At 35.0% G+C, this 15417-nt stretch overlaps 1 pseudogene; it reads left to right on the top strand.

Moving 5' to 3' along the window:
- Window positions 1-937: 937 nt before the first annotated feature.
- LOC112634937 lies at window positions 938-2204 on the top strand (annotated as a pseudogene).
- Window positions 2205-15417: the final 13213 nt, after the last annotated feature.

Genomic DNA, 15417 nt, shown 5'->3' with positions numbered 1-15417 from the left:
TATATCACATGTGAGATATATATACACACACATATATATATCTGTGTCACATATATATGTGATATATATATCACATATGTATGTGATAGTTATATATGTGATATATACAAGATATATATATCTTGACATCTGTGATATATATACACATATATATCTGTGTGTACATATATATCTGTGATATCTCTGTATATATATACACAGATACATATGTGTGTGTGTGTGTATATATATGTATCTGTGTATATATATAAAACATCCACAAATAATTGGAATGATCTCCAATGAGTGATCGACTAAATGAACTAGTACACCCATACATGGAATAGTACTCAGAAATAGTAAGAAAAAATCTCTATTGATACACACAGTATCCTGGAGGAATCTTTGGATAATTATGCAGAGTAAGGAAAGCCCATTCCGAAAGGGGCAGACTGTATAATTTCAATTATATAACAATCTTGAAATGACAAAATTATAGAAATGGAAAACAGGTTCATAGTTGTCAGGTATTAGGAATGGTGAGAGTAGAGTTGGGAGTGTGAGAGGAAAGTGAATGTGGCTACAAATGGCAGCCATTAGAGTTCTTTGTGGTGATGAAAATGTTCTATATCTTCACAGTATCAACATCAATTCAATATCCTGATTGTGATATGGTGCTACAGTTTTGCAGGACATTACCACTGGGGAAAACTAAGGTACATTAAATCTGTCTATATTACTTTTGTAAAATCAAATATATGTGATTCTATAATTAATTAAAAATATAGGAAGAGATACAAGGAAACAAAGTGGAAGCCAGCTTTCAAATGGAGCTTCTCAGTTACATATTCAGTCTAATTTTGAGCTGCCATTTTTTAATCCTAAGAGACCAGAGCTCTTGTTCTCTGAATATCAACCCCTATGTTTCTGTGGGCAAGTCTTGTGTGTACTCCCTGCCATGTCTCCATTCCAAACACGCTTCTACAGTGATAACAAGAAATATATCACAGATGATGTTCTCTTCTCAATCTCTGCTGCCTCTGAAGTAGCTGACCTTAGTAACATCATGACTAAACTGCTGAAGGATAAATAGGAGTTCTACACACATGTGGAGTTGATTTCCTTACTGAGGGCCAGTTTCTGCTAATTTCCTTGGTCAAACACGTGGACCTGGAGATCATCTCATCAGAAGAGATTCTGGAACTAGAATATGTGGAGAAATACACTGCCCACCAGCCAGAGCAATGCATATTCTATGATGACTGGAGCAGTTCAATTAAAGGGTCAGAGGAATGTAACTTGACTGGTTCTTATGATAAGACTTCTGGGTTCTGATCTTTGGAAGAGAACTCTGTAATGATGGTTGTGAGACATACAGATGCTGTGAAAAATGTGGCCTGGGTGAAAAAAGACAGTATGTCTTGCTTATTACTGAATTCTTCCATTGATTAGAGTATTGTCTTATTGGAGTAGAATTTAATGAGAAACAGGGAAAGCCCTACACTGCTGCAGAGATCATGCTGGAAATGTAGATTATATAGCTGTTGATAGCTCAGAAACTATATTTTGCAGTGGTTGATGAGATAAAATATTAAATATCTAGTTTACAGTCCCTATAGATAAAGAAGATGAAATGGGGGAATCCACAAATTGAGAAAGAAACAGAAAACAGAGCAATTGGGACTAACAAGGACTCTTTTGCTAACCCTCTCTGGCCACAAGGAAGCAATTTCCTTGGTTCTGTGGTCAAATGTTGAAAGAATCTGCAGTGCATCTTGGGACCACACAATTAGAGTGTGGGACGTTGAATTCAGCAGTCTTAACCCAACTTTGTCAGGAAATAAAGTATTGTATATTCTATTCTCTACTTTGTAAATGTTTAGCATCTGGAAGCACAGACACACATATAAAACTGGGATCCCTAAACTAAAGATAGTTTTTTTGCTGTTGTTTTCCCCAATTTCACATACTGGGTGACATCCGTAAAATGGTCTTCTATTCAGGAACAGCAGCTGATTTCAGTATATTTAGGTGACATTGTCAAGCTGCAGAATACAAGAAGTTTTAAGGCTCCATTCTATGATCTAGCTGCTCATGAAGACAAAATTCTGAATGTAGACTGGACAAACACAGGGCTACTCCTCAGTGGAAGAGCAGACAATGAATTATATTCCTACATATATTCAGCTATCACTTCCCATGTGGGGCATGAAGGTGAATTATAATTTGATCATAGAGTTTCTTTCTATAAATATTGGTAAAGAATCATGAAATTACATTGATGCAGATTCAGAAAGCAGCCTTTTAGATTAAAGTTTATATAATAGTTTCACCCTTTATAATAGTTAACATACCACTTTTTTATTTTATAATAGAATAGTTGGTGTTTAGAAAATATAAAATGTGGCCTGCATTTACTACCCTATACAAACTCTTGAAAATAAACTGAGTTTTTATTTCTTTTTAAAGGTATTAATTTGAATTAAGATTTTCTTTTGAAGTTCCATAAAAGGGTACATTACAAATACAAAATAAAAAATATAAACCTTAATTTTTAAGAAAGTGTGAGGCCAGGCGCGGTGGCTCAAGCCTGTAATCCCAGCACTTTGGGAGGCCGAGACGGGCGGGCGGATCACGAGGTCAGGAGATCCAGAGACCATCCTGGCTAACACGGTGAAACCCCGTCTCTACTAAAAAATACAAAAAACTAGCCGGGCGAGGTGGCAGGCGCCTGTAGTCCCAGCTACTTAGGAGGCTGAGGCAGGAGAATGGCGTAAACCCGGGAGGCGGAGCTTGCAGTGAGCTGAGATCCGGCCACTGCACTCCAGCCTGGGCGACAGAGCGAGACTCCGTCTCAAAAAAAAAAAAAAAAAGAAGAAAGAAAGTGTGAGTGTGAGTGGTAAAGTTGTAGTACCTGTCTCCAGATCCCACATTCTTAACATTGCACTATATAGCTGTTTGCAGTGTTTTGTCCTGGCTGTTTTCAACAGTTCTTTTTTTTTTTTTTTTTTTTTTTTTTAACATTACATTTTGTTTTGCTTTGTTTTTTTATTATCTGATACTATACTGATATTGTCTAGCATTTGTTTTTTCTTGACAGCACTGTAGCTATCTGCAATGTTTTGTCCTGGCTGTTTTCAACAGTGTTTTTTTTTTTTTTTTTTAAACATAGTATTTTGTTTTGCTTTTTAAATTATTATTATCTGATACTATGCTGATATTGTCTAGCATTTTTTTTTTTCTAGATGTCCCTTGAAGTTAATTCCAGTACCAGACAACTATACAAAACTTCAGGATTTAATGTGTACATGCTCTGGGAATGTTGTGGACAAAAGGGTTTCCTTCCAAAGAGTTTATGGATTTTAAATGGGGAAAAGATAAGGAAGTAGCTCCTATGTGAGCCCATGTGAGACTGTTTATGATGGCTCCCTTTCTTCAGACTCATTCATGCCAATGCTACTTCCAAAAGGGAAAATACTCTGGAAGATTGCTTGGTCTTCTAACTCAATTTATCAAAAATATTCTTAGCATTAAAAAAAAAAAAAAAAAAAAAACATGATAAACATTACTAGTTTCATTTGAAAAGAATGGAAAGGTAGAAAGAAACTTATGGATTATTTCCTTTCCCAAATCAAGAGAATTGGTTGGATAAAATGTCCTTTATTTTGTGAATTTTGTAATGTTCCTATCCAAGTTGGCAGGAAAGAGCAGATGGCCTTTTTCTTCTTCATTGATTTTACTGGGCAGGAGAAAATCCCAAATTACCAAAGATATGAGGGGAAAGTTTGAGAAAAATTAGAGTCAGAAAATGCAAAACCAAGATGTACTAGGTTTATCCAGAGAAACAGAACCAATAGAATGTGTATTCATATAGAAATATATTTATTCATTCTAAATAATTGGCTCACCCAATTCTAGAGGCAGGCAAGTCCAAAATCTACAAAGTGGCCAGCAGACAAAGACACAGGAAAGAGCTGAGGTTGCAGTTTAAGTCTGAAGACAGTTTATTGCAGAAATCAGCAAGAGCAGATAAAGTTTGATGACAGTCTGCTGGAAAATTTCCTCTTGCTGGAGTTTGGGGTGGTGATAGAATAGGATTTATCAAGCCTTTTTTTCCATTAAACTTTCAGCTAATTAGATGAAACCAACTCACATTATGTAAGGTAATCTGCTTTACTCAAAGTCCAATAATTTAAATGTAAATCCCATCCAAAAGCACCTCACATAAATATCGAGAATAAAGTTGGACCAAATATCTGTGTAATGTGACCCAGCCAAGTTGACACATAAAATTAAGCATCACAGGGATAAATTACTTTAAGTTAGAGAAAAGAGCTAAATAATGAGAACACATAGGCACGTAGAGGGAAAAACACACACTGGAGTCTATCAGGGTGGGAGGTGGGAGAAGGGAGAGGATCAGAAAAAATAACTAATGGATACAGGTTTAATACCTGGTGATGAAATAATCTGTATAACAAACCCCCACATTTACCTATGTAACAAGCCTGCACATCCTGCTCATGCACCCCTGAACTTAAAAGCTAAGAAAAAAGAGAGAAAAGACATAAATACTGAAAAGGAAAACTGCAGAAAATTCTACTCTACTTAGAATAGTAAATTTTTAGACTGAAGGATTAAGATGAAAAGGGATTGCTAGGAATGCACAATGTCCTGTTTGTAGAAGATGCACAGAAAGATGCTTTATAGTTCTAGGGTTTAATTTTAAGCAGCAACATTATTAGCAAATCTATAAAGCTCTTATTGTGAACCAAACACTCACCTAGATATTTTATACATATTAACTGACTGAATAATTATAATAAATTGGGAAGCAGAATTTATTATCCGTTGTTACAGATGAACTATCTGTAGCATGGAGAAGTTACATAAATTGCCCAAGGTCATAAACTTAATATATCTCAGACCTGGATTTGAACCTAGGACACCTCATGTTGGAGCCTGTGTTCTTAACCACTATCTTCTAATACCTTTGATTGTTGTAGCTGAGATTTTTTCACTTGACTTTGAATTCACTGCTGTAATATTGACAGTACTAGCACAGCATGCCCTAGTTTGCTGGAGGAGAACTTGGGGTGTAAAGTCAGAATCACCATGCCTGATCCTGTTTTCCAATTTGCCAAATCAGGACAATTACTACTTGGAGTTATTAGGAATTAAAGATAAAGTAACCATCACAGTGCTTTGTACTCAATAGAATACAACAGTTTATTTCCTGTCTCTTCTTCCTGCCTTCCTTCCTGGTAACAATTTATTCCGCCCGCCTAATGCCTCTATATATGTTTTAAGTGTTCTGAGAAAGGTGTGCATGCTATGTAAGTCAGAATTTCAAATCAAAGGGCTAGAGAACATTATGACCAGGGAATACCTGACATAGGAGTCATACATTGTTGAATGAATATGACTTAGGTTAAGACAGAATTAAAAACATGAATGGTTTAAGTGGAAAAAACAAACTCAGTTTCTCCCATTATACTCTCAGAGCATGCTTCTGACACCACATGTGTGGGGAATTTTTCCACCAGCAAGCAAGCAATTAATTTTGTAGCAGAGACCAGCCAGGTGTCTTCTACTCCAATTCAATTCTGAGACTCTCTACCCTGAGATAGCATCACATCACAGATTGAGGACTCAGAGCCACAAGACAGCCCACATGTCAGACACTAGTCACAAATCCAGGCTTCCAGAACTTCAGACCAACTGGCTCAGCTTCAAGTTTGGTTTCCACAACCTCTTCGTCAGGTTCCGTTAATTTGCTATAGTAGCTCACAAAAAGGGAAGCAAAGAAATATGTAGGGTGAAATCCGGAAGGATCTTGAGTGCAGGAGCTTCAGTTTCCATGGAGTTGGGGTGTGCCCTGCCGACACGTGAATGAATTCCTCTTCACCTTCCTGTAAGCCTCTGTCAGTTCAGCTATCCAGAAGGTCACCGTAGCCCCTCCTCTTGGCCCTTTTCTTGAGACTTCATTGTATAGGCATGATGGAAGCATGGACAACCATGTGGAAATGTGATTGGACAAAAAGGGTGTGATCTAATACTAGTAGACTGAGTGGGAAAACCCAGCAAGGTCTGCCTGTTCAGATTCTTCTTGGTATCTCTGTACAACATTCTTTCCTTCTGAGTATGGAGCAGAACCCCTTCTGAAATTAGTCTATGACTTACAATCAGGCAAGGTGGGTCAGAGAATATCTTGATGGCCAGCTCCAAGACATAAAGGCAAGGGAAGAATATATTTTAAGCTTCTATGGACAGCCTTGGCTAGAAAAAGGAGCAGGTGAAAGGAGGGCAGGAGAAGGTCAGAGAGATTCTATTTTGTGAGTCTTGTTTCTAAGGCCTAAAGTACCCCAACATTATAACCAGAGACTTTCACCTTTATCGCTAAGAGTCTGTTCCAAAGTAGCTTCAGGAATCAAAGACAAAAGATACTTTAACAAAAGATATCATTTTAATCACTTAGTAAATAACAAGGACTATGGGGGTTATGAGATGGAAACCATGGAAGAAAATCAATACACACATATATATATTTCATATGGTGTAAGATGAAGAAAAACATTATTTCTTTTTTAACTTGCAGAATCCTTACCTCTTCCTTAAAGTAAGGAATAATGTGATATTATAGGCTTTTGTTTATGGTTAAGTTAACATAAAATTTGCTTTGTAACTACAGCAAAGGATTTAACCCAAAAGGTTAAACCTAATTATGTCAATATATTTTACATTCCAGAGACTGACCCTAATTATGTCATATTTATTTTATATTTCAAAGAATTTTTTAAATTTTATTACACTTAGGCATATATATAAGCTTACATATACATACACTATGTTTAGATAGATATGTAGGTAGGTACATAGATAATTATCTTTAGATTAGTACCCAACAGTGGGATTTTTATTCCTTATCTGTTTGAAAGCAGGTTCTAAAAAAAAAAAAAAAAAAAAAAAAAATTGGCAAGACTGGAGCCATTTTCACCTAAAAATGCTTCTCAATTTTTTTCTTGACTGTGATTTTTTCTTCTAAATCTAAAGCCAAGCTGATAATTTATTTTTAATAAGAATGCTATTTATTTCAACTAGATTTTTCATAGTACTTAGCATAACTGTATATAATCACGGATTTATAAATTTTTCATTTCTTTTTTTCTAGATGGATTTTTATCTTTGATTATATTAATAAGATAAAAACTGAAATCTAAGATAACATCAATGAAATTATCCTATTTAAAACAAATTGCTTTTCTTTACTATGTTATTTGGAAGCAGCCTTTCCTTCTGTTTGATTTAATTTGAACTTGATTTATCGATAAATTTCCTTAAAATTTCTGACATACAGATACACAATCTCTTATTTCATCAATGAGTTAGGATCATCAGAGTAGATTTCTGGAAAATAGTTATGTATATATGCCTAAATTACCCTATTGTCTACAATTTCTCTTACTGGCTTTTAATTCTTTATGCCTTTAACCCCTGTATATGTCTATCACGGTTAATGCAGACATTCCACAACAATTTATTTTTCTTCTCAGGTAAAAGGAGATTTTTGTTTGGTTTGGATTATTGTTGTTGTTGTTACAAGGAACAAAAACTTGCTCAAATAAGCTCAAGCTAGTGTTTTTTTTAATATGCCACTCTGGTCCCACAGACACCCATAGACAGATCAAGATATATCCAGGCCTCCCATAGAGTGCAAGTGGGAACTTGAAAGCCATTAGGATGGACATTTCTATTTATCATGGCCTGGAAGTTCTTTCCATCATCAGATGTCCGTTCTTTTCTGTGTGCCTGAATCATTTTATTTTTTTAATTTACTGCTGAATCTGAAAAGTTAACAGACTTAGTTTCATGGCTTCCAAATTCTAAATTTCTAAATGGTAAATCTAATTGCCCTAACTCATATTTTCATTAGAGCTTCAAAAGTCATAGGAAATGATGCAACCTACATCTTCTCCATACTTAACATCAAAAGAGTTATGTCCTATATATTTTAAATATACATCATTTGTATCTGTTCCTCTCTTGTCATGATTATGGGTGTTTCTCTATTTTAGAACCCCCTTGCCTCTAGCTCAACTTTTATGGTGCCTTCTACCTGATGCCATTGCCTACAACTTTTAACTGATTTCATTGCATTTTCCAGGACACCATGAGTGTGCTTTTCCTAACTGTTGGGAATGAGGACTATCTACCTGTAGGATATTGATGAGAATAATGGAGAATAGTAAAGAAGAATGAAAAATTATGGACTGTGGAATCAGGTAGACCAGATTTGTAATCTTGGCTCTTTCAATGAGTTATTTGTCACTATGAAATTCGCTTAACTTCTAAAAAGCTCTAAGTTCTTAATCTGAAAAATGTGTGGATTTTTGCAGTTAAAATAGAACGTAAAATAGAATTATTCAATAATAGGACAAGAAACCTGATAAAATGGAATGTTTTTTCATGAATACATGAATACCTGAGAACCCAGAAACTAGTCTGATTCTCGATGTAATAACTAAGAATTATGCTATGTCAGCACACTCCGAATAGTTTCAAAATGTGTCCTTCAGTAATTTTATAGTTGATATTTCACATAATTATTATTTTACAACCTATTCTTCTCACAGTATTATTTGGACATGCAAATGAGACCTAATTACTAAATAGGACAAAATTATTATAGATATTTATATTAAAATACTATATTTAAGGGTGCTGGAATGCTACTGGGGCTAACTTCTGTATCTGCTTATCATTTTCTAAAAAAGTACTTTGAACCTACAATGAAAATACAGCTACATTCTGGGTTTTTCCAGTGTGGATATGTTCTGTGCTATTTGTAGCATCTGAACAGTAATACGTTTGTGGTTAGAGAAAATTCTAGTGGCTGTCACCAGTGGGAAAGGTGGTATAGAGGAAATTAACTTGAAGCAAGGAAATAATAACAGCCTGAAACATGGATTTTCATTGTTATTTAGACAGTAATGTTCCCAGTCAATAATAGCATTTGAGGTGCCATTTATTTGAGATTTGGTTTCAACAAAGTTCCCAATTGCAGATGTTATTAATTTCCCTCAGAAGCCACAGACTACCACATATTGCATAATGTTTGATTTATCTCTTTCAGAATATCACACAAAATTTTATTTTCACTGGGGAAAAAGCAAAATAGAAAAACCATAAAAAAATGATTACTGTGAAAACTGGGTATTCTTTAGTGTAAAACTTTGGTTTTAATATCAAAATTAAATTTTATAGGAACCCAAACCTAAAAACACAAAGCTGAAAAACAAATTATACTTAGCCATTTAAGCTCCCATGTCTTGTGCCCTACATATTACTTACCCAATTTATATTATCAATTTCAAGATATAACATTTAGCAATTAATAGCTGAGAAATAGTAATGGTACTCAAAGTTTAAAATAAGGCAACTTAAAATGTATACAGTAGAAATGTTTAGAATGATTTCTTAAAACTTCATTTTTTAATAGCAAGTTTGTATTTACATGTCCATAAGAATCCATGTTTTTCAGAAAAGCCAGGGTCTCTGTCATTCCTCAATAGTAAAGTCACATTTCTGTGTGTTACCATCTCCATTCAACTGTGTCTAGCTGTCCCTGGACCAGGCTTATGTCTAGGCTAGACAACTAAGCAGCTAGCACATTTAAATAATACAAATTGGCCTTCTAGCCCTTAGGTGAAATCAAACTGACCCAAACTGATATGACTGCTATCACCTAAGCAATGGAAAGATACTGAAAAAATAGCCTCAGGTAATCTGCATCACACAATTAGAATTCTGGAATGATGGACTGAGTCTATGAAAAGAGAAATTCCTCCTGTCCTTCAAGGTAGTTCTGTATAATGCAGTGGAAATATATAATGTCCTCATATTAAAAGGGAGATATCACTTAAGAGTTTTTCTATGTAAAGTTGGAGTGACTATATATCCCCCTAAATCAAGCTTCAAATGAAAGAAAATGTCCAGTGGAAAGAGAAGTTGCTTAGCACAAATCCATCAAAGCGAGATCAAAATCCAGAAGGGAAAGGGATTTTTAAATACCATAAATGGTGTAGAAAGAGTTGTCAGACAACTCTTGGGAGGTATTGGGAAGTCCTTACATACCTTTTTGCCATAATTGGAAATGTATGAACTATGAAAAAGGATAGGTTGTGACAGAAGAATTCAGTGAGAAAAAATATATATATAACGGAAATTATAGCAGCAAAAAAGACTGTGAGAAAATCTTACAACACCACCAAAAGAAAGATTCAGTATAATTTCTCCTGGTCTTGGTTTACTTAAACTCTATAGTGAGTGAGCAACTGAGCAAGTGAGAATGGCAACAGATATATAAAAGAAAATTTAAATTTTAAAAATTCCATAATAGGCAAGTGAAAGAGTTAAGAATGCCTAGGGAATTAGAGAAATCTAGATAGTGACTAGCATCTTTTGAGATGTATAACTTAGTCCTTGAAGAACTAAAATATTTTACTTGCACTGTTGAAGTTAACCACCAAGAGAGTATAATCTTTCTGGGTTTATGATTTGTCTGAATAATAAACTATTGAAAGAGATGCAAAAGTAAAACATATAATATTGTGTCACTTCATCTATCTCTCCTATGATTTTACTGGGCCCTTATAATTGGTTATAATTCACATTTTTAGTGTATCAACTTGGTCTGAATATATTTATTATATCGGGTTGGCAGTAATGTTAAGTATTTAGACTGGATGGTAAGCCACACCACTATCTCTCATTTCACATAAAATTTTAGATTGTACATACATAAGGGAAAATGTAATTCACATTAATGTAGACTATTCCATGCCTAATTTTCAAGTTTATAGCCAAATTACACTGCTAATAAACCCTTTGTTTACTTCTGTTTAACCAAGTGGTCTTCCATTTATTAATTATACAAATGTTACTTTAGAAGTATTACAGATTTCAAGTCTGCTTTTTGAACTCTGGATTTCTTATTGAAAATAAATATATCTGCTTATTTCCCTTTTTAAGAGTCTGAAAAATAATATCTATATCTATATCTATCTATATATACACACAGACACACAACAGTGCATACAATTGTATAATGCAACATATCGCATAACTGAAATCAATGCCATGTAATCACCATCTAGGTTGTAAAGAAAATTGCACCTCTCCAGAAATCCCTCATGATTTCTTGTCTAAACACATATCCTCTCTCAGGAGTAACAACCCTTCTAACTTTTATGATAATTGGCTTTTACTTTTCTTTGTATTTTTACCACCAATATGTGTGCCCGAAAGATCTACAAATAACACGTATGATGGCTTTGATGGTAATTACTTTTTTGTTTTTATTCTAGTTTTACTGCCTGTTTGTACGTTTCTGTAACAGGGTTATTTATTTATTTATTTAGAGACAGGGTCTCACTCTATCACTCAGGCTGGAGTGCAGAGGTGCCATTATAGTTCTCTGCAGCCTCAAAATCCTGTGCTCAAGGCATATTCCCGTCTCAGCCTCCTGAGTAGCTGGAATTACAAGTATGAGCCAATGCTCCCAGCTATTAATGTATCTTTGACCTTTTTATGAATGTACTCGCATTGAATATTTTATTTTATGTTTTCATCACATGCAATGGTACAAGTTCCTAGGCAATTTCATTCAATAAAAAGAAAACGTTGCAGAAAAGAACACATATCTAGAGTAGCTAGTGCCTCTAGGATTTAAGGAGAAGACAGAAAAAATGAAAGAAGATCAGCGCTTAAAAATAATTGAGTAAAGTTTCTATGATTTCAAGAGACTAAATCTAAGACCAAAGGAGCTTGGAAAATTCAGCATGGACAAATAATAAGGAAACAAAACTAATACACTCCTCCCCAACCAAACTGCATAAAACAAAACAAGAACTCTAGCATATTCTGGTCAAATCAGTGAAGCATAACTATAAAGAGAAAAAAATATATTATGTGCTTTCAGGCACAACAAATAACTATTAGTACTTACAAAGTATAAAATATTAGTCTGGCATTACAAACTTGATGATTATTAACTAATATTCACAGATGATGGAAAGGATATGGCCATAACCAAATTATGCAATATCCTTCCAAGGTATCTATACTGAAGGGGAAAGACAAATCTATGCAAATAAACAAAATTTTAGAGACATCAAACAGGCACTACTCCTGAGGAAAACACTTGAAAAAATAATTTCAAGAAAAGTCAGGCTTCAGTGGAACGATAAACTAGCAATAAAGACTATAACAGATCTCCTGCAACAAAGCTTAAACACAAGCCTCAAGAAAGTCAAGCTTATTCACAGACAACTTATGTCTCAGCCATAAGAAAAATCATACAAGACCCAACATAAACTAAAAATTTACTAAAATTAAAAAAAAAAAAATAGAAAACGTAATCTATGACTTAGGACGAAGTTAACAGCAATTTAGAAATGGTACAGGAATGACCAGTGACTTTGATGATATAGCAATATAAACTATCAAAACTGATGCACAGAGAAACAAAATGCTGAAAAATTTATATGGGAGATTCAGGGAGCTGTGGAGCAATATCAAATACTCTAAGAAATGTATTTGGAGACCCAGAAGGAGGGTTACAAATAAATATTTGAAAAAAATAGTTTCTGGAGCAACTTCTGTCTGTTGTCCTTTAAAACTTCACTTTCTACCATGTGAATGACAATGTCTTACTTTTTACCTTTATTTATACTAACTTTAGCTTGGGGCTTCAGCTTTACTAACTTGGACAAGGGGAATATTATCATGTTTTCACAGTCAACTTGCCACAGGCTGAGAGCTTTTTTTAGCAAAGTTATTACCTTATCTTAACGCTTTTGAAGAGGTTGCAATTATACTAATTGTATCTCTGTGTTTAGAACATTATTGAACACTTGAAGAAGTAGACAATATGGATATCTGGAATTTTTCTATGTAAATTACATATTATTCATAATAATATAGTTTTCATGAAGACATGGTCTATGCCCCAAAGTGCAATGGCCAGTGTTTATCAAAATATTTTGCAAATGTTTAATAAGGTTCAACTATTTCTAGCCTGGAAGATCTTCAGTGCCTTCTAGTTTACTTCTTACAATGGACCAGTTACCTTATTAGGACCAGTTATTTGCCGTGTCTCAATTTATGATATCTGAGTTTAGATAGGAATGATGAAAATGTGGCAGGATTAAAACATCCATGAAAGGAGTTTTTCAAACAGAAGAAGCATAAAGCAAATACAAATGTCATTAATACGTGACTAAACCTGAGGAATAGTCACAAAATTAAAAAAGAAGGCAAGTTGGGTTTGAGCATAGGGCACAGGGAGGACAACAGAAAAAGGAGTCGAGAAGAAAGCAACAGCCATATCATCTAGTGCTTTGTAGGGTAGTGAAATTGTTAATTTTAGGTGTCAACTTCACTGGATTAAAGAATGACCAGTTTCCTGATAAAGATTATTTTTTGGTGTGCCTGGGAGGGTGTTTCTAGAAGAGATTGGCATTTGAAACAGTGGACTGAATAAGGAAGATCTGCCCTCACTCGGTGAGGACTGGCACCATCTGAAGTTGCACATAGAACAAAAAGACAGAGAAAAGATGAAATAACTTTCTCTGTTTCCTTCTCTTTTCTGGAGTTGGGACATCCTTCTTCACTTGCTCTTGAACATCAGAAGTAGAGATTCTCTGGCCTTTGGACTCCAAGACTTGCACCAGCAGCTACCCAGTTTCTCAGGTATCAGACTCAGAGTGAGAGGAATGCCATCAGCTTCTCTGGCTCTGAGACCTTAGACTTGCACTGGGCTATGACACTGGTTCTCTGGTTCTCCAGCTTACAGAGAGCCTAGGACTTATCGGCCTTCACAGTTGTGTGACTCTATTCCTGAGATAAATCTATTTAGCTCTATGTCTATGTCTACGTCAAAGTCTCTGCCTGTATCTATATCCTGTTGGTTTGTTTATCTGACGAACCCTGATGAAAGAAGAGATAGCATAAACCTCTTTAACTTGTTAAATTTGTTTGGTGGGACTTTTGCCTCTGATTTTGATGGAATAGCTTACTTGGCCAAAGCTCCCACTGAGGGGGGAAAAAGAAGGCTAGATTTAGAAACAAAAAAGACAAAAGAAACCAAATAATCCCCAAACAGACAGACAACTTTAAAGGCAATGGGGAAGTAATGAAGCAAACAGCACTAGGGAAAACTGTCATTTCACAGCTGCACTGTCACTGAGCATTGCTGCTATTGGAAACTGGGCAGAGGACTGATAATGAGGATTATCACAGGGAGAGGGCAGAGGGATGCTGCTAGGAAATAAAGAATGCCTAGCTATTAACTCTCAATAATAAAAGGAAATAAAACAATAAAAATGACACAATTTTAAATGGAGAATTCACTAGAAATGATCTCTGAATGATGAAGTATGTAAGTATGTGCCAAAGTTTTCACCATCATTATTCACCCAAAAAATACAAATCCATGTTGGGAGGCTGAGGCAGGTGGATTACCTGAGGTCAGAAGTTCGAAACCAGCCTGGCCAACATGGTGAAACCCCGTGTCTACTAAAAATACAAAAATTAGCCAGGTATGGAGGTGGGTGCTTGTAATCCCAGCTACCTGGGAGGCTGAGGCAGGATAATCGCTTGAACCCAGGAGGCAGAGGTTGCAGTGAGCCGAGATGGCGCCGTTGAATTTGAGCCTGGGCAACAGGAGCAAAACTCCGCCAATAATAATAATAATAATAATAATAATAATAATAATAATAATGCAAATCAAATCTATAACAAAGTCAGAAAAGAAAAAATGATGGGAGATTGTGGAGTAACTGGAACTCATATTATTGGCAGTATAAAATGTTACAACCACTTTGGAAAAATCTCTGTAAGTTTCTTATAAAATTAAAGCTATACTACCCTATGATCTTACCATTCCAATCTTAAGTATTTACCCAAGAAAAACGAAAACATGTGTTCACAAAAAAATTGTCAAGAATGTTCATAGCAGCTTTACTCATAATAGCTTCAGACTGGAAACATTCCATGTCTATCAATAGAAGAATGAATAAATATATGTTGGTATATTAATAAAATGGAACCACCACATAGAAATAACAAACTACTGATACATGCAACACCATGGGTTAATCTCTATAAACTTATGCTGAGTTAAAGAATCCTTAAACAAAAGGATAATATTGTTTGATTCAATTTTTGTGATCTTATAGAGTAGAGAAAACTTATCTTTAGTAGAAAAAATTAAGAATTACCATTCCTTCTGTGCATATGGTTCATGGGTTAATTTAAAGGGCATTAGAAAATGGTAATGGTTAGTTTTATGTGTCAACTTCACTAGGCTAAAAGATGCCAGGATAGAATAGGGATAGCTGGCAAAACATTGTTTCTGGGTGTGTCTGTGAGGGTATT

The sequence above is a fragment of the Theropithecus gelada genome, chromosome 11 (assembly GCF_003255815.1).
Source record: "Theropithecus gelada isolate Dixy chromosome 11, Tgel_1.0, whole genome shotgun sequence".
Taxonomy (NCBI): Eukaryota; Metazoa; Chordata; class Mammalia; order Primates; family Cercopithecidae; genus Theropithecus; species Theropithecus gelada.
This window is presented reverse-complemented; position numbering and strand designations above follow the sequence as displayed.